Source organism: Triticum aestivum, chromosome 2B (genome assembly GCF_018294505.1).
Source record: "Triticum aestivum cultivar Chinese Spring chromosome 2B, IWGSC CS RefSeq v2.1, whole genome shotgun sequence".
NCBI classification, from domain to species: Eukaryota; Viridiplantae; Streptophyta; class Magnoliopsida; order Poales; family Poaceae; genus Triticum; species Triticum aestivum.
The window spans coordinates 102,877,954-102,898,007 of NC_057798.1; positions in this window are offsets into that span (position 1 = coordinate 102,877,954).

Below are 20,054 nucleotides of genomic sequence, written 5' to 3' on the forward strand. Positions count from 1 at the left end.
ATCTTTTGAAGTGAGTTGCACTTTCAACATACCTACATGGGTTAGTCCCACAAGGAACAAAACAAGAATATCCATAGACATAGAGTGATGCACACACAAGATGATGTCCATGAAATCATTTGGTTACCTAGTCCCTTGCCTTACCAACATGAGGGTTTGTGACTCCTTGAACTAGTGCAAGATGTGGAAGTTGATTGCACTTGTTCTTGCCATAATGATATGAGTGAAGAATGTTGGCGGAGTCACCCTCAAGAACTCTCTAGTTCTTCTTCTTCGGGATCCACATCATCTTGATGGGAATCCTTGGAGTTGTGGTTGTACTTGATGAAGTAGAACTTGACGTAGTCTTGGGAACCCACTTGACCAAGGCCTTAGGTGCTTCTTCAAATGCATCAATCTCCTCTTGAAGCTTGTCCTTGCCTTTATGGTCTTGTGGTGGAAGATCATCTTGAGCTTTTGTTCCCTTGAAAGAAGTAGGATCATACTTATCTTGTTGACGAATAAACTTCGTCTTGGGGTATTGATCTTCTTCCCACTCAACTCCATTGGCATTGAACATTCATTCAAAACCAACACCTTGATTCTTCCGGTGCCTTCCTTGCTTGCATACAATTTTCTCGAATTGCTTACTCCCAGCAAGGCTCTTGTATACACCTTTCTCTATAATTCCCTTCAATAAGCTATTTTCTTGCTCAAGTGTAACTTGGCTAAGAGAATCATTACTGGAATCAAGAGAACTACTAGAAGCAACAATATTGGATTTAGCATTGTTATTGTTACTACTAAGGAAGAATCTTTCTTGTTCTTGTTACTAGACTTGACTTGAGGCATGTAAGTTGATAAGAGTAAACGCTTGGCAATATAAGAACTTTTCTTGCGAAGATCATCATTGATTGCCTTTAAGAACTCATGCTCTTGCTCAAGATTGAGCTTTTCAAAGCGTAACTTCTCATGAGCTCTTAAAAGTTCTCGATGATTTTCGAAGATAGTTTCATGAGCTAACTTAAGAGTGTTTAGTTCTTTAGTTAGAAGCTCAATCTTCTCCTTATCATTGTCATTCGTTTTATGTTGTTTAGCATGATTAATTGACGTTTCATCATAGTATTCATCACTAGAGTTGTCAACAAGTAAATCATCATCACCTAGCAAGTCATCTTCATCACTATTGAAATCAACATACTCGGGATGTGTTACCTTTGGACCTTTGGCCATGAAGCATCTTCCAATTCCTTCATTTGGTGAGTCAAATATGTCGTAGGAGTTGGTTGACACAAGTGCTAGACTGGCAACACCTTCTTCTTGAGTATGTTCAGAGTCGGAGTGATAGCTTCTCTCGGAGTGATGTTCAGAGTCGGAACCGGATACCCGTTCACCAACATGAGCTTGATGTCCTCATTTTGTGTAGCTCTTTGATGACTAGTCCTTCCTTTCCAAATGTTTGCTTCTCCGTGAGGGTCTTCGTTCATAATGATCATCTCTACTCCTTCTCTCTCTTGGTTGTGATTCTTCTTTTCTACTTCTTCTTTTAGGAGAATCTTCTCTTCTTTTGTAGGGTGTCGTACACTCATTGGAATAGTGTCCGGGTCTCCCACAACTGCAGCAGTTGCGCTCTCGACTGGAAGATCTTTTGTCATTGTAGGACCTTGACTTAGAGCTTCTTTCTTTGCTTCTACTCTTGTAGAATTTGTTGAAATTCTTCACCATTAAGCTCAATTCTTCATTGAAGGTTTGTTTCTCACTTGATGATGTGGGGGCTTCACATGAGGCTTTGTAAGCACCACTTGACTTGTTGTGAAGTTCCTCCTTATCCTTGAGTGACATCTCATGAGCAACAATTCTACCAATGACCTCCGTTGGCTTGAGATTCTTGTAATTGGGCATCATTTGAATCAATGTGCACACGGTATCATATTTTCCATCCAATGCTCTTAGGATCTTCTTGATGATGAATCTGTCAGTCATCTCTTCACTCCCTAAGCCAACAATCTCATTTGTGATAAGAGCAAGCCTAGAGTGCATTTCAGCGACACCTTCACCGTCCTTCATTTTGAACTTGTCAAGCTGACTTTGGAGCACATCCAACTTGGATTCCTTGACGGAGTCGGTACCTTCATGCATATCAATAAAAGTGTCCCAAATTTCCTTTGCATTCTCAAGACGGCTGATTTTGTTGAATTCTTCGGGGCACAATCCATTGAAGATGATATCACAAGCTTGAGCGTTGTATTGTAGCATCTTCAATTCTTCCGCATTAGCTTCATGGTTCGGCTCTCTCCCATCAAAGAATTCACCTTGCAAGCCAATACAAATAATAGCCCAAACGGCAGGGTTATGTCCAAGAATATGCATTTTCATCTTATGCTTCCAACTAGCAAAATTAGTTCCATCAAAGAAAGAACCTCTACCGTGATAATTTCCCTCGCTAGACGCCATACTCTCCTAGGTTGTGAAACCAAGGCTATGACCACCAAAAGCTATGGAAATCAAAGCAAATGGAGACCAAAGCTCTGATACCACTTGTAGGACTTTGAAGTATGTCTAGAGGGGGGTGATTAGACTACTTGACCAATTAAAAGCTTAACCTTTTCCCAATTTTAGTGTTTGGCAGATTTTAGCAAGTTTGGACAAGTCAAGCAATCATCACACAAATCAAGCAAGCATGCAAAGAGTATATAGGCAGCGGAAATTAAAGCATGCAACTTGCAAGAAAGTAAAGGGAAGGGTTTAGAGGATTCAAACGTAGTTGGAGACACGGATGTTTTTGGCGTGGTTCCGATAGGTGGTGCTATCGTACATCCACGTTGATGGAGACTTCAACCCACGAAGGGTAACGGTTGCGTGAGTCCATGGAGGGCTCCACCCACGAAGGGTCCACGAAGAAGCAACCTTGTCTATCCCACCATGGCCGTCGCCCACGAAGGACTTGCCTCACTAGCGGTAGATCTTCATGAAGTAGGTGATCTCCTTGCCCTTACAAATTCCTTGGTTCAACTCCACAATCTTTGTCGGAGGCTCCCAAGTGACACCTAGCCAATCTAGGAGACACCACTCTCCAAGAAGTAACAAATGGTGCGTTTATGATGAACTCCTTGCTCTTGTGCTTCAAATGATAGTCTCCCCAACACTCAACTCTCTCTCATATGATTTGGATCTGGTGGAAAGAAGATTTGAGTGGAAAGCAACTTTGGGAAGGCTAGAGATCAAGATTCATATGGTAGGAATGGAATATCTTGGCCTCAACACATGAGTAGGTGGTTCTCTCTCAGAACTGGTAAGTTGGAAGTGTAGGTTTGTTCTGATGGCTCTCTCGACGAATGAAGAGGAGGTGGAGGGGCATATATAGCCTCCACACAAATTCTAACCGTTACACACAATTTACCAATCTCAGTGGGACCGAATCAACAAACCCGATCAGACCGATTTAGTAAACCTAGTGACCGTTACGATTTTTGGTGGGACCGAAATGCAACTCGGTAGGACCGATATGGTTAGGGTTAGGGCATAACGTAATCTCGATGAGACCGATTACACAAACTCGGTGAGACCGATTTTGGTAATTAGCTAACCAGAGAGTTGGTCAGGTAAACTCGGTCGGACAGATTTGCTCTTTTCGGTGAGACCGAAATGCTACAAAAGGGAAACCGAGAGTTTACATTGCAATCTCGGTGGGACTGATCGCTCACTTTGGCTAGACCGAAATGTTACGAAGGGAAATAGAGATATTACAATCCCATCTCGATGAGACCGAGATCCCTATCGGTGAGACCGATTTGCCTAGGGTTTGTGGCAGTGGCTATGACATCTGAACTCGGTGGCGCCGGATAGAAAGAATTGGTGTGACCAATTTTGGCTTTTGGTTTAAGTCATATGTGGATGTGAGAAAGTAGTTGAGGGTATTTGGAGCATATCACTAAGCACATGAAGCAAGAGGCTCATTAAGCAACACCTCATCCCTCCTTGATAGTATTGACTTTTCCTATAGACTCAATGTGATCTTGGATCACTGAAATATAAAATGTAGAGTCTTGAGCTTTTGAGCTTGAGCCAATCCTTTGTCCTTGATATTTTGAGGGTTCCACTTTCATCATCCATGCCATGCCATTCATTGAGCTTTCCTGAAATATATGTCTTGGAATAGCATTAGCTCAATGAGCTATATGTTGTTATGAATTACCAAAACCACCTAGGGATAGTTGCACTTTCACCCACGTCTCCCCACGCGGACGCACCTATATAAGTATATGGTGTCTCCCAACCCTAGCCGCCACGAACAGATCACATCTGCTCACGCGCATTGCCCACCGTCGTTCCTTTGTTGCCGCTGCCGCCGGCAACTGCATCCCGTCCACCGCGTACACGGTCGACGGGAGAGTAGGTCTCCGAAACCCCGTCCCTCCGGTTCCTGTACGCGAGAGGGGCGAATAGGGTTTTGGGAAGCGACTACACAACTGCTCGCTGTTCGTCTACTTCCTCTACGCTCGTGTCGCCCTCATCATCACCATGTCCACCGCCGCCGAACATGCCGCCGCCGAGAAGCTCGAGGTTGACAACAAGGCCACCGAGGACAACACTACTGCCGCCACCGCCGCGGCGGCTTCTGCATGGCCTACTAGAGGGTATAACGTGTATATCCCTCTCCTGATTATTTTTTATTAGCAGTACTAGCATTATGTGTAGATCTGTCTACTGTTTGCGTAGTACATGCTCGCTTAGATCCGTATCAGTATGTTGCTAATTCTGTCAATGCCATGCTAGTCATCTATTTATGGATTGAATTAGTCGAACAATTGCCTATTTACTCAGCAATCCAAAAACCTATAATGTGTAGGAATTTTTCAGCGAGTGGCTTTGCCGCATCACTGAAACTGGATAAGTTTACCGGTACATATTTTAAGCATTGGCAGACAAATACCACCTTATGGCTCCCGACTATGAACGTGTTCTGGTCACCGGTGTTCCTTCAGGAACGATTGCTCTTGAATGGGAGAAGGCGTTCAAGAAAGCTACCGTCGTGTTCCTAGGAGCAGTTCTTAGCGTGATCGGAGATAAGTTGGTCGATGCATATTTACATGTGCTTGCCAAGGACGTGTGGGAGGCACTCGAATCTAAGTTCGGAGCCACCGATGTTGGGAAGGAAATGTATATTATAGAGCAGTTCCACGATTACAAGATGGTTGAAAACCGTCCTGTACTGAATCAGGCTCATGAAATAAATGCATCGTCAAGGAGCTTGAGCTTCTTAAGTGCGAGTTACCGGGCAAGTTTGTCGTAGGCTGCATAATCGCTAAGCTCCCTAATTCGTGGAGGAACTTTGCCACCACTCTGAAACATCAGAGGCGTGAAGTCTCTATGGAGGATGTCATTGGCCATCTGAGTGTTGAGTAGAATTCGAGGGCAAAGGACTCGCACGGAAAAGAGGCCGAAGGGACTTCTGTCGCCAACATGGTGAACAAGAGGAACTTCAACTCCCACAATCCCAAGGGAAAGAATGGTGTCCAACAGAATACGGACTTTAAGAAGAAAGGTAAGAAGACCTACAAGAAGAACAAGAAGGATGAGGGCTGCTTTACTTGTGGTTCAGTTGAACATTGGGCCAACAAGTGCCCAAACAAGTATAAGAAGCCAGGACATGACTCCAAGTCTGTCAACATGATTGTGGGCAACAATGAGAATGGTGCATTTGGGTACAGTAATTTATTTACTATTTTTTCAGTGTTTCAGCCCATCGATTGGTGGGTGGACACAGGTGCAGGTGTTCATGTGTGTGATGACATTTCATTGTTTTCTTCTTACCAGGTCACAGACCACGGGTCCGTATTGATGAGGAATGGCGCGAGTGCTTCTGTTCATGGTGTTGGCACGGTCGATCTGAAGTTTACTTCGGGAAGGATCGTGCAGCTGAAGAACGTGCAGCATGTCCCCGCCATCAAGAAGAACCTCGTTAGTGGCTCCCTTCTATGTACATAAGGGTTTAAGTTGGTCTTCGAGTCTAATAAATTAGTTGTTACTAAATATGAACTATTTGTTGGAAAAGGTTATGAGAGCGGAGGGATGTTCCGCCTTTCCCTTGCAGATTTTTGTAATAAAGTCATGAACCATATTCATTCGAGTGTTAATGAATCTGAAGTTTGGCATTCACGTCTTTGCCACATTAGTTTCGGTGTTATGACGCGGCTAGGTAGGTTGGATTTAATTCCAAGTTTTAGTTTAGCCAAAGGTTCTAAGTGCCTTTCATGTGTGCAAGCTAAGCAACCTTGCAAGCCTCACAAGGCCGCAGAGGAGAGACACTTGGCACCATTAGAACTCATACATTATGATCTCTGTGAGATGAATGGTGTGTTGACTAAAGGTGGAAAGAAATACTTCATGACATTGATAGATGATTCCACTAGATATTGCTATGTGTATCTGTTAAATACTAAAAAGATGAGGCTCTACACTACTTTAAAATCTATAAGGCAGAAGTTAAGAATCAACTTGAAAAGAAAATTAAACGAGTCCAATCAGATCGTGGTGGAGAGTACTTCTTGAGTGAGTTTGATTCCTTTTGTGTGGAACATGACATTATTCATGAGAGGACGCCTTCCTATTCACCCTAGTCAAACGGGGTTGCCAAGCGGAAAACCTGTACTCTAACTGATTTGGTTAACGCCATGTTAGATACATCGGGTTTATCCAAGGCATGGTGGGGGGAGGCTATATTGACGGCATGTCATGTCTAAAATAAAGTTCTGACAAAGGATAATGAGATCACTCCCTATGAGAAATGGGCGAAGAGAAGGACAACACTCTTGTATTCGTGTACTTGGAGCTGTTTGGCGAAAGTAAATGTGCCGATCCCCAAAAAGCGTAAGCTTGGACCCAAGACTATTATATTATCAACCCTGGATGTTTTATATGCATTTATATGCTATTTTATATGATTTTTGGGACTAACCTATTAACCTAGAGCCCAGTGCCAGTTTCTGTTTTTTTTCCTTGTTTTTGAGTATCGCAGAAAAGGAAAACCAAATGGAGTCCAATTGACCTGAAATTTCACGGAGATCAGTTTTGGACCAGAAGAAGCCCACGGAGTACTGGAGATGGGCCAGAAGAGTCCCGAGGCCACCACGAGGGTGGGGGGAGCGCCATACCCCCCTGGGCGCGCCCCCTACCTCGTGGCCACCTCGGAGACCCCCTGACTTGTTCCCGATGCCAAAACCTCTTATATATACCCAAACTTCCAGAACATAACCTAGATCAGGAGTTCCGCCGCCGCAAGCCTCTGTAGCCACCGAAAACCAATCTAGACCCATTCCGGCACCCTGCCGGCGGGGGGGGGGATCCCTCTACGGTGGCCATCTTCATCATCCCAGCGCTCTCCATGACGAGGAGGGAGTAGTTCTTCCTCGGGGCTGAGGGTATGTACCAGTAGCTATGTGTTTGATCTCTCTCTCTCTCTCTCATGTTCTTGATTTGGCACGATCTGGATGTATCGCAAGCTTTGCTATTATAGTTGGATCTTATGATGCTTATCCCCCTCTACTCTCTTGTAATGGATTGAGTTTTCCCTTAGAAGTTATCTTATCGGATTGAGTCTTTAAGGATTTGAGAACACTTGATGTATGTCTAGCATGTGCTTATCTGTGGTGACAATGGGATATCACGTGATCCACTTGATGTATGTTTTGGTGATCAACTTGCGAATTCCATAACCTCGTGAACTTATGCATAGGGGTTGGCACACGTTTTCGTCTTGACTCTCCGTTAGAAACTTTGGGGCACTCTTTGAAGTTCTTTGTGCTGGTTAAATAGATGAATCTGAGATTGTGTGATGCATATCGTATAATCATACCCACGGATACTTGAGGCAACATTGGAGTATCTAGGTGACATTAGGGTTTTGGTTGATTTGTGTCTTAAGGTGTGATACTAGTACCAACTCTAGGATAGATTGAATGGAAAGAATAGTTTCATGTTATTTTACTACAGACTCTTGAATAGATCGATCAGAAAGGATAGCTTTGAGGTGGTTTCGTACCCTACAATAATCTCTTCGTTTGTTCTCCGCTATTAGTGACTTTGGAGTGACTCTTTGTTGCATGTTGAGGGATAGTTATATGATCCAATTATGTTATTATTGTTGAGAGAACTTGCACTAGTGAAAGTATGAACCCTAGGCCTTGTTTCCTAGCATTGCAATACCGTTTATGCTCACTTTTATCATTTGTTACCTTGCTGTTTTTATATTTTCAGATTACAAAAACCTTTATCTACCATCCATATTGCACTTGTATCACCATCTCTTCGCTGAACTAGTGCACCTATACAATTTACCATTGTATTGGGTGTGTTGGGGACACAAGAGACTCTTTGTTATTCGGTTGCAAGGTTGTTTGAGATAGACCATCTTCATCCTATGCCTCCCACGGATTGATAAACCTTAGGTCATCCACTTGAGGGAAATTTGCTACTGTCCTACAAACCTCTGCACTTGGAGGCCCAACAACGTCTACAAGAAGAAGGTTGTGTAGTAGACATCAAGCTCTTTTCTGGCGCCGTTGCCGAGGAGGTTAGCGCTTGAAGGTATATCTTTAGATCTTGCAATCGAATCTTTTTCTTTCTTGTTTTATCACTAGTTTAGTTTATAAAAGAAAAGAACAACAAAAATTGGAATTGAGGGTACCTCATATGCTTCATCTTTTTAATGTCTTTCATGAAAATAAGGATTCCGATAATTGTGCCAAAGTGTAAGAAGAAGAATGCATTAGAATGTTTGGCACTAAATCTTTGTATGATGAGCATGATTGCAATGTTGTTAGTACGAACTCTTTGAACATCCATGATACTAATAATAATTGCACTAGTCATGATGAAAATGTCTCTTATAAGCATGTCAATTTTTGTGGAGTGCATAGAGTTTGCAAGTACACACCAAATAGGGAAGATAGATTTTGTAAGAGGCATAAGTATTTAGAAACTAAATGGTTGCAAGAAAGGCTAGATGTTTGTGCTGAAAATTTAAATTTTCTTAGCCATCCTTGTGAACTTTGCAATGAACATGGTCATTTAAATATCCAATGCAAATTGTTTGATGATCGAATCGTGTCCAAAATTTGTGATGACTTGATTTCCCTTGCGTATCATAATGAACTTAGTTTTCTTCTGGGTTATGAAGAAATGAAATGTATAATTAAGGATATTCCAGAATTTGCCCTCGATAATGTTCTTGATTTTGATCTAGAGGAAATTATATGTATTGTGCGGTGAATTGCATTGAAAATTATTGTGATGTGAACAAAGTTGCTACTTATAATAATTATTGTGATGATACTTATGCTATAAAAAGAAGTGATGATTATATTTATAAAACTTGTCATGATTATGATTACCTTTTTTCTGAATTTTATTCTTTCAATGTGGAAACAATTTATAGTATTCGAGTTTCTTATGATGCTCCCACTATTCCGATTGAGAAGAATCTTGTTTATGTGGAGAGTAGTAAATTTTCTATGTGTGTAGATCATGAAAAGAATGCTTTATGTGATGGTTATATTGTTGAATTAATTCATGATGCTACTGAAAATTATTACGAGGGAGGAACATATGCTTGTAGGAATTGCAATAATATCAAGTTTCCTCTCTATGTGTTGAAAATCTTGAAGATTTTCTTGTTTTACCATCCTATGCAAGTTGATTCTTGTTCCCACAAGTTGTTTGCTCACAAAATCCCTATGCATAGGAAGTAGGTTAGACTTAAATGTGCTAGTCATATTCTTCATGATGCTCTCTTTATGTTTCAATTCTTATCCTTTATGTGAGCATCATTGTAATCATCATGCCTAGCTAGGGGCGTCAAACGATAGCGCTTGTTGGGAGGCAACCCAACTTTATTTTTGTTTTTTTGATTTTTTTCTCCTGTTTAGTAATAAATAATTCATCTAGCCTCTGTTTAGATGTGGTTTTATGGTTTGATTAGTGTTTGTGCCAAGTAGAACCTTTGGGAAGACTTGGGGGAAGTTTATGTGATCTTGCTGTAAAAAGACAGAAACTTTAGCACTCACGAGATTTGCTGCCATTTTTTACTGGAAAGTGCGATTAGGTTAATTATTTTTTCATATGATTAATAGACAATTTCCTAACGTCCACCAATTTATTTCAGAATTTTTGGGGTTACATAAGTATTCTAAACCTACAGGTTACTACAGACTGTTCTGTTTTTGACAGATTCTGTTTTTCGTGTGTTGTTTCCTTATTTTGATGAATCTATGAGTAACATCGGAGGGTATGAACCATAGAGAAGTTGGAATACAGTAGATATTACACCAATATTAATTTAGAATGAGGTCACAACAGTACCAAAAGTGGTGATTTCTTTTCTTATACTAACGGAGCTTACGAGTTTTCTGTTAAGTTTTGTGTTGTGAAGTTTTCAAGTTTTGGATAAAGATTCGATGGACTATGGAATAAGGATTGGCAAGATCCTAAGCTTGGGGATGCCCAACGCACCCCAAGGTAATATTCCAGGACAACCAAAAGCCTAATCTTGGGGATGCCCCGGAAGGCATCCCCTCTTTCGTCTTCGTTCATGGGTAACTTTACTTGGAGCTATATTTTTATTCATCATATGATATGTGTTTTGCTTGGAGCATCATTTTATTTTATTTTGCTTGCTGTTTGAATAAAATACCAAGATATAAAATTCCTAAATGTTAGAAAGTCTTCACATAGTTGCATAATTGTTCGACTACTCATTGCGCTTCACTTATATTTTTCGGAGTAGTTTGTCGTTTGCTCTAGTGCTCCACTTATATCTTTTAGAGCATGGCGGTGGTTTTATTTTATAGAAATAGTTAAACTCTCATGGTTCACTTATATTATTTTGAGAGTCTTTTAGAACAGCATGGTAATTTGTTTGGGTTATAAATTTAGTCCTAATATGATAGGCATCCAAGATGGGTATAATAAAAACTTTCATATAGAGTGCATTGAATAATATGAGAAGTTTGATACTTTATGATTGTTTTGAGATATGAAGATAGTAATATTAGAGTCGTGCTAGTTGAGTAATTGTGAATTTGAGAAATACTTGTGTTGAGGTTTGCAAGTCCCGTAGCATGCACGTATGGTAACCGCTGTGTTACAAATTTGAAACATGAGGTGTTCTTTGATTGTCTTCCTTATGAGTTGCGGTCAGGGACGAGCGATGGTCTATTCCTACCAATCTATCCCCCTATGAGCATGCGTGTAGTGCTTGGTTTTGATGACTTGTAGATTTTTGCAATAAGTATGTGAGTTCTTTATGACTAATGTTGAGTCCATGTATTATACGCACTCTCACCTTTCCATCATTGTTAGCCTCTTCGGTACCGTGCATTTCCCTTTCTCACCTTGAGAGTCGGTGCAAACTTCACCGGTGCATCCAAACACCATGATATGATATGCTCTATCACACATAAGCCTCCTTATATCTTCCTCAAAACAGCCACCATACCTACCTATTATGGCATTTCCATAGCCATTCAGAGATATATTGCCATGCAACTTTCCACCGTTCCATTTATTATGACACGCTTCAACATTGTCATATTACTTTGCATGATCATGTAGTTGACATCGTATTTGTGGCAAAGCCACCATTCATAATTTCATACATGTCACTCTTGAATCATTGCACATCCCAGTACACCGCCGGTGGCATTCACATAGAGTCATATTTTGTTCTAAGTATCGAGTTGTAATCCTTGAGTTGTAAATAAATAGAAGTATGATCATCATTATTAGAGCATTGTCCTGTGTGAGGAAATAAAAAAGAGAAAAGGAGAAAAAAAGAGAAAGGCCAAAAAAAGGGAGAAGGCCCCCAAAAAAACAAAAAACAAAAACAAAAAAATGAGAGAAAAAGAGAGAAGGGGCAATGCTACTATCCTTTTACCAAACTTGTGCTTCAAAGTAGCACCGTGGTCTTCATGATTAAGAGTCTCTTATTCTGTCACTTTCATATACTAGTGGGAATTTTTCATTATAGAACTTGGCTTGTATATTCCAACAATGGGCTTCCTCAAATGCCCTAGGTCTTCATGAGCAAGCAAGTTGGATGCACACCCACTTAGTTTCTTTTGTTGAGCTTTCATACATTTATAGCTCTAGTGCATCCGTTGCATGGCAATCTCTTCTCCTTGCATTGAAATCAATTTATGGGCATCTCTATAGTCCGTTGATTAGCCGCGTCAATGTGAGACTTTCTCCTTTTTTGTCTTCTCCACACAACCTCCATCATCATATTCTATTCCACCCATAGTGATATGTCTATGGCTTGCGCTCATGTATTGCGTGAAAGTTGGAAAAGTTTGAGAATACTAAAGTATGAAACAATTGCTTGGCTTGTCATCGGGGTTGTGCATGATATGAGCATTTTGTGTGACGAAAATGAAGCATGGCCAAACTATATGATTTTGTAGGGATGAACTTTCTTTGGCTATGTTATTTTGAGAAGACATGATTACTTTATTAGTATGCTTGAAGTATTATTATTTTTATGTCAATATTAAACTTTTGTCTTGAATCTTTCGGATCTGAATATTCTTGCCACAATAAAGAGAATTACATGGATAAATATGTTAGGTAGCATTCCACATCAAAAATTCTGTTTTTTATCATTCACCTACTCAAGGACGAGCAGGAATTAAGCTTGGGGATGCTTGATACGTCTCCAACGTATCTATAATTTTTTATTGTTCCATGCTATTATATTATCAACCTTGGATGTTTTATATGCATTTATATGCTAATTTATATGATTTTTGGGACTAACCTATGAACCTAGAGCCCAGTGCCAGTTTCTATTTATTCCTTGTTTTTGAGTATCGTAGAAAAGGAAAACCAAACGGAGTCCAATTGACCTGAAATTTCACGGAGATCATTTTTGGACCAGAAGAAGCCCACGGAGTACCGGAGATGGGCTAGAAGAGTCCCGAGGCCACCACGAGGGTGGGGGCGCGCCCTACCCCCTGGGCGTGCCCCCTACCTCGTGGTCGCCTCGGAGACCCCCTGACTTGTTCCCGACGCCAAAACCTCTTATATATACCCAAACATCCAGAACATAACCTAGATAGGGAGTTCCGCTACCGCAAGCCTCTGTAGCCACCGAAAACCAATCTAGACCCGTTCCGGCACCTTGCCGGAGGGGAGGATCCCTCTCCGGTGGCCATCTTCATCATCTCGGCGCTCTCCATGACAAGGAGGGAGTAGTTCTTCCTCAGGGCTGAGGGTATGTACTAGTAGCTACGTGTTTGATCTCTCTCTCTCTCGTTTTCTTGATTTGGCACGATCTTGATGTATCGCGAGCTTTGCTATTATAGTTGGATCTTATGATGCTTCTCCCCCTCTACTCTCTTGTAATGGATTGAGTTTTCCCTTTGAAGTTATCTTATCGGATTGAGTCTTTAAGGATTTGAGAACACTTGATGTATGTATTGCATGTGCTTATCTGTGGTGACAATGCGATATCACGTGATCCACTTGATGTATGTTTTGGTGATCAACTTGCGAGTTCCATGACCTCGTGAACTTATGCATAGGGATTGGCACACGTTTTCGTCTTGACTCTACGATAGAAACTTTGGGGAACTCTTTGAAGTTCTTTGTGTTGGTTGAATAGATGAATCTGAGATTGTGTGATGCATATCGTATAATCATACCCACGGATACTTGAGGTGACATTGGAGTATCTAGGTGACATTAGGGTTTTGATTGATTTGTGTCTTAAGGTGTTATACTAGTATGAACTCTAGGATAGATTGAACGGAAAGAATATCTTCATGTTATTTTACTACGGACTCTTGAATAGATCGATCAGAAAAGACAACTTTGAGGTGGTTTCGTACCCTACAATAATCTCTTCGTTTGTTCTCCGCTATTAGTGACTTTGGAGTGACTCTTTGTTGCATGTTGAGGGATAGTTATATGATCCAATTATGTTATTATTGTCGAGAGAACTTGCACTAGTGAAAGTATGAACCCTAGGCCTTGTTTCCTAGCATTGCAATACCGTTTATGCTCACTTTTATCAATTTTTACCTTGCTGTTTTTATATTTTCAGATTACAAAAACCTTTATCTACCATCCATATTGCACTTGTATCACCATCTCTTCGCCGAACTAGTGCACCTATACAATTTACCATTGTATTGGGTGTGTTGGGGACACAAGAGACTCTTTGTTATTTGGTTCCAGGGTTGTTTGAGAGAGACCATCTTCATCCTACGCCTCCCACGGATTGATAAATCTTAGGTCATCCACTTGAGGGAAATTTGCTACTGTCCTACAAACCTCTGCACTTGGAGGCCCAACAACGTCTACAAGAAGAAGGTTGTGTAGTAGACATCAGGAGATCACTGACTGTCCCTATGGTTGCAAACCACTGGGAAAGTGGGTGTTCAAAAAGAAGCTTAGGCCCAATGGTACGATTGAAAAGTACAATGCTAGGCTTGTGGCCAAGGGCTATGACCAAAAAGAAGAGGAAGATTTCTTTGATACTTATTCACCTGTGGCTAGACTGACCATCATTCGAGTATTACTCTCGTTGGCGGCCTCGCATGGTCTTCTCGTCCATTAGATGGATGTTAAGGCGGCTTTTCTAAATGGAGAGCTAAACCAGGAAATCTACATGCAACAGCCAGATGGCTTTGTGATAGATGGTTAGGAAAGAAAGGTGTGTAGGTTGCTGAAATCTTTATATGGCCTGAAGCAAGCTCCTAAGCAATGGCATTATAAGTTCAATACAACTCTAACATCTATTGGCATCGTTGGTAATGAGGCTGACAGATGTGTATACTATCGCCATGGTGGGGGTGAAGGAGTTATACTATGCTTATATGTTGATGACATACTGATAATCGGAACAAACCTCAAAGTCATTGAGGAGGTCAAATCATTTCTATCTCAGAACTTTGAGATGAAAGGCCTTGGTGTGGCTGATGTTATCTTGAACATCAAGCTACTGAGAGATAATGAGGGTGGGATCACACTTCTGCAATCCCACTATGTTGAGAAGGTGTTGAGTCGTTTTGGATATTTGGAGTACACACCATCTCAAACACCACATGATCCTAGCGTGTTGATTCAAAAGTCCAAAGGCACGGCTAAAGATCAATTTAGATACTCTCAAATCATTGGTTTACTTATGTACCTAGCGAGCGCAACGAGGCCTGACATCGCGTTTGCTGTGAGCAAATTGAGCTGGTTTGTTTCCAAACCGGGTGATGTACATTGGCATGCTGTTGAAAGAGTTATGCGCTATCTGAAAGGTACTATGAACTATGGACTTCACTATGCCGGAGACCCGTCGGTACTTGAAGGGCTCTCGTGGCAGCGGGGTCCTAATGGAAACTAAGGGATATTAAGGCCTCCTTTTAATAGAGTATCGGAACAAAGCATTAGCACATAGTGAATACATGAACTCCTCAAACTACGGTCATCACTGAGAAGTATCCCGATTATTGTCACTTCGGGGTTGTCGGCTCATAACACATAATAGGTGACTATAGACTTTCAAGATAGGATCAAGAACTCACATATATTCATGAAAACATAATAGGTTCAGATCTGAAATCATGGCACCCGGGCCCTAGTGACAAGCATTAAGCATAGCAAAGTCATAGCAACATCAATCTCAGAACATAATGGATACTGGGGATCAAACCCTAACAAAACTAACTCCATTACATGATTGATCTCATCCAACCCATCACCGTCCAGCAAGCCTACGATGGAATTACTCACGCACGACGGTGAGCATCATGAAATTGGTGATGGAGGATGGTTGATGATGACGACGGCAACGGATTCCCCTCTCTGGAGCCCCGAACGGACTCCAGATCAGCCCTCCCGAGAGAGTTTAGGCCTTGGCGGTGGCTCCGTATCATAAAATGCGATGAATCCATCTCTCTGATTTTTTTCTCCCCGAACACGAATATATGGAGTTGGAGTTGAGGTCGCTGGAGCAACAGGGGGCCCACGAGGCAGGGGGGCGCGCCCGGGGGGGGGGGGAAGCACACCCCCCATGGACAGGGTGTGGGCCCCTGGCCTTGATTCTTTTGCCAATATTTTTCTTATTTTCCAAAAATAAGTTCTGTGGAGTTTCAGGTCATTCCGAGAACGTTTGTATCTGGACATAAATAACACCATGGCAATTCTGCTGAAAATAGCGTCAGTCTGGGTTAGTTCCGTTCAAATCATGCAAGTTAGAGTCCAAAACAAGGGCAAAAGTGTTTGGAAAAGTAGATACGACGGAGACGTATCAACTCCCCCAAGCTTAAACCTTTGCTTGTCCTCAAGCAATTCAGTTGATAAACTGAAAGTGATAAAGAAAAACTTTTACAGACTCTTTTTGCTCTTGTTGTTGTAAATATGTAAAGCCAGCATTCAAGTTTTCAGCAAAGATTATGACTAACCATATTCATAATAACACTTAGGTCTCATGTTTACTCATATCAATGGCATAATCAACTAGCGAGCAATAATAATAAATCTCGGATGACAACACTTTCTCAAAACAATCATAATATGATATAGCAAGATGGTATCTCGCTAGCCCATTCTGAGACCGCAAAACATAAATGTAGAGCACCTTTAAAGATCAAGGACTGACTAGACATTGTAATTCATGGTGAAAGATATCCAATCATAGTCATACCCAACATGAATTAATTGTAATGGATGCAAATGACAGCAGTGCTCCCTAACTGGTGCCTTTTAATAAGAGGGTGATGACTCAACATAAAAGTAAATAGATAGGCCCTTCGCAGAGGGAAGCAGGGATTTGTAGAGGTGCCAGAGCTCGATTTTGAAACAGAGATAAATAATATTTTGAGCGGCATACTTTCATTGTCAACATAATAACCAAGAGATGGCGATATCTTCTATGATACACACATTATAGGCGGTTCCCAAACAGAATGGTAAAGTTTATACTCCCCCTCCACCAACAAACATCAATCCATGGCTTTCTCGAAACAACGAGTGCCTCCAACTAGCAACAGCCTCGGGGGAGTTTTGTTTACAATTATTTTGATTTAGTTTGCATAACGCATGGGACTGGCCATCCCGGTGACCAGCCATGTTCTCGTGAATGAGGCGGAGTCCACTCCTCTTGAGAATAACCCACCTAGCATGGAAGATATAGACAACCCTAGTTGATACATGAGCTATTCGAGCATACAAAACAGAATTTCATTTGAAGGTTTAGAGGTTGGCACATACAAATTTACTTGGAATGGCAGGTAAATACCGCATATAGGAAGGTATGGTGGACTCATATGGAATAACTTTAGGTTTTAAGGGATTGGATGCACAAGCAGTATTCCCGCTTAGTACAAGTGAAGGCTAGCGAAAAGACTGGGAAGCGACCAGCTAAAGAGCGACAACAGTCATGAACATGCACTAAAATTAATAAACATTGAGTGCAAGTTGTAGGACCTTGAAGTATGTCTAGAGGGGGGTGATTAGACTACTTGACCAATTAAAAACTTAACCTTTTCCCAATTTTAGATTTTGACAGATTTTAGCAACTTTGGACAAGTCAAGCAATCATCACACAAATCAAGCAAGCATGCAAAGAGTATATAGGCAGCGGAAATTAAAGCATGCAACTTGCAAGAAAGTAAAGGGAAGGGTTTGGACGATTCAAACGCAGTTGGAGACACGGATGTTTTTGGCGTGGTTCTGATAGGTGGTGCTATCGTACATCCACATTGATGGAGACTTCAACCCACGAAGGGTAACGGTTGCGCGAGTCCACAGAGGGCTCCACCCATGAAGGGTCCACGAAGAAGCAACCTTGTCTATCCCACCATGGTTGTCGCCCACGAAGTACTTGCCTCACTAGCGGTAGATCTTCACGAAGTAGGCGATCTCCTTGCCCTTACAAACTCCTTGGTTCAACTCCACAATCTTGTCGGAGGCTCCCAAGTGACACCTAGCCAATCTAGGAGACACCACTCTCCAAGAAGTAACAAATGGTGCGTTGATGATGAACTCCTTGCTCTTGTGCTTCAAATGATAGTCTCCCCAACACTCAACTCTCTCTCATAAGATTTGGATCTGGTGGAAAGAAGATTTGAGTGGAAAGCAACTTGGGGAAGGCTAGAGATCAAGATTCATATGGTAGGAATGGAATATCTTGGCCTCAACACATGAGTAGGTGGTTCTCTCTCAGAACTGGTAAGTTGGAAGTGTAGGTTTGTTCTGATGGCTCTCTCCACGAATGAAGAGGAGGTGGAGGGGTATATATAGCCTCCACACAAAATCTAACTGTTACACACAATTTACTAATCTCGGTGGGACCGAATAAACAAACTCGGTCAGACTGATTTAGTAAACCTAGTGACCGTTAGGATTTTCGGTGGGACCGAAACGCAACTCGGTGAGACCGATGTGGTTAGGGTTAGGGCATAACGTAATCTTAGTGAGACCGATTACACAAACTCGGTAGGACCGATTTTGGTAATTAGCTAACCAGAGAGTTGGTCAGGTAAACTCGGTGGGACCGATTTGCTCTTTTCGGTGAGACCGAAATGTTACAAAAGGGAAACAGAGAGTTTACATTGCAATCTCGGTGGGACCGATCGCTCACTTCATTTAGACCGAAACGTTATGAAGGGAAACAGAGAGATTACAATCCCATCTCCGTGAGATCGAGATCCCTATCGGTGAGACCGATTTTCCTAGGGTTTGTGGCAGTGGCCATGACATCTGAACTCGGTGGCGCCGGATAGAAAGAATCGGTGTGACCGATTTTGGCTTTAGGTTTAGGTCATATGTGGATGTGAGAAAGTAGTTGAGGGTTTTGGAGCATATCACTAAGCACATGAAGCAAGAGGCTCATTAAGCAACACCTCATCCCTTCTTGATAGTATTGGCTTTTCTGATAGACTCAATGTGATCTTGGATCACTGAAATATAAAATGAAGAGTCTTGAGCTTTTGAGCTTGAGCCAATCCTTTGTCATTGATATTTTGAGGGATCCACTTTCATCATCCATGCCATGCCATTCATTGAGCTTTCCTAAAATATATGTCTTGGAATAGCATTAGCTCAATGAGCTATATGTTGTTATGAATTACCAAAACCACCTAGGGATATTTGCACTTTCAATCTCCCCCTTTTTGGTAATTGATGACAACATATAGATCAAAGCTTCGACATATGATAATAAGATTGAAAAACATCGTCGCTTTGAGAAGTCTGTGATAAGTAAGAGCTCCCCCTAAATTTGTGCATAGTTTAAGATTTGCTTTGGACTGCAAATGCACAAGGAATTAGGCTCATGGGTTACTCTTCCATGTCACATACATCTTGGTGGAGAGCTCAAAATAAAGATTGAATACATGCACTCATCACCAAGCAAAGTGAATGATCATATAAGGATAGGTAAGATAATAACATATAATCAAGCATAAGTGTAGCTTATGATCAAACACATGATCATCAATGTCTCACAGGTAATGCATAGTATCTCAAGCAATCAAAAGCAAACAAGTTTAACCAAGAAGACAAGAGAGAACAAAAAAACAGCAAATCTCTCTCTCGAAGCCTATGATCTATACATTTTTCTCCCCCTTTGGCAACAAGTTACCAAAAAGTTCATAGAAAATGCATAGTGCTAGATCGTCTCTCAGGCTTGGTCTTCAGTTGGTGGTGTAGAGATGGCTCCTTGGAAGAAGACTTCAGTTGATGTAGAGGGAGCTGGAGGAGTTGGTGCTGGAGCTGGTTGCCCTGGAGCTGTAGGAGTTGTAGCTGGTGCAGATGATGTAGCTCTTGTGTCTGACACATTCACAGTAGCTGACCTCTGAGCTCTAGGCACTCTGGCAAATGCATCTGTGGTTGTCTTTCCCTTCCTCTCCTGCATGTCATCCTGCAGCTGCTCCACAACTGACTGAATCTCAGTTACTTTGACATCAAGATCATAGAATTTTTGTTCCATGATCCTTTCCAGGCTCTCCTGGTTTTGAGTTAGGGCGGCCAACCCCTTCTCAATCCTCAGTGTTGATGCTATCAAGTAACCAAGCTGCTCCTGT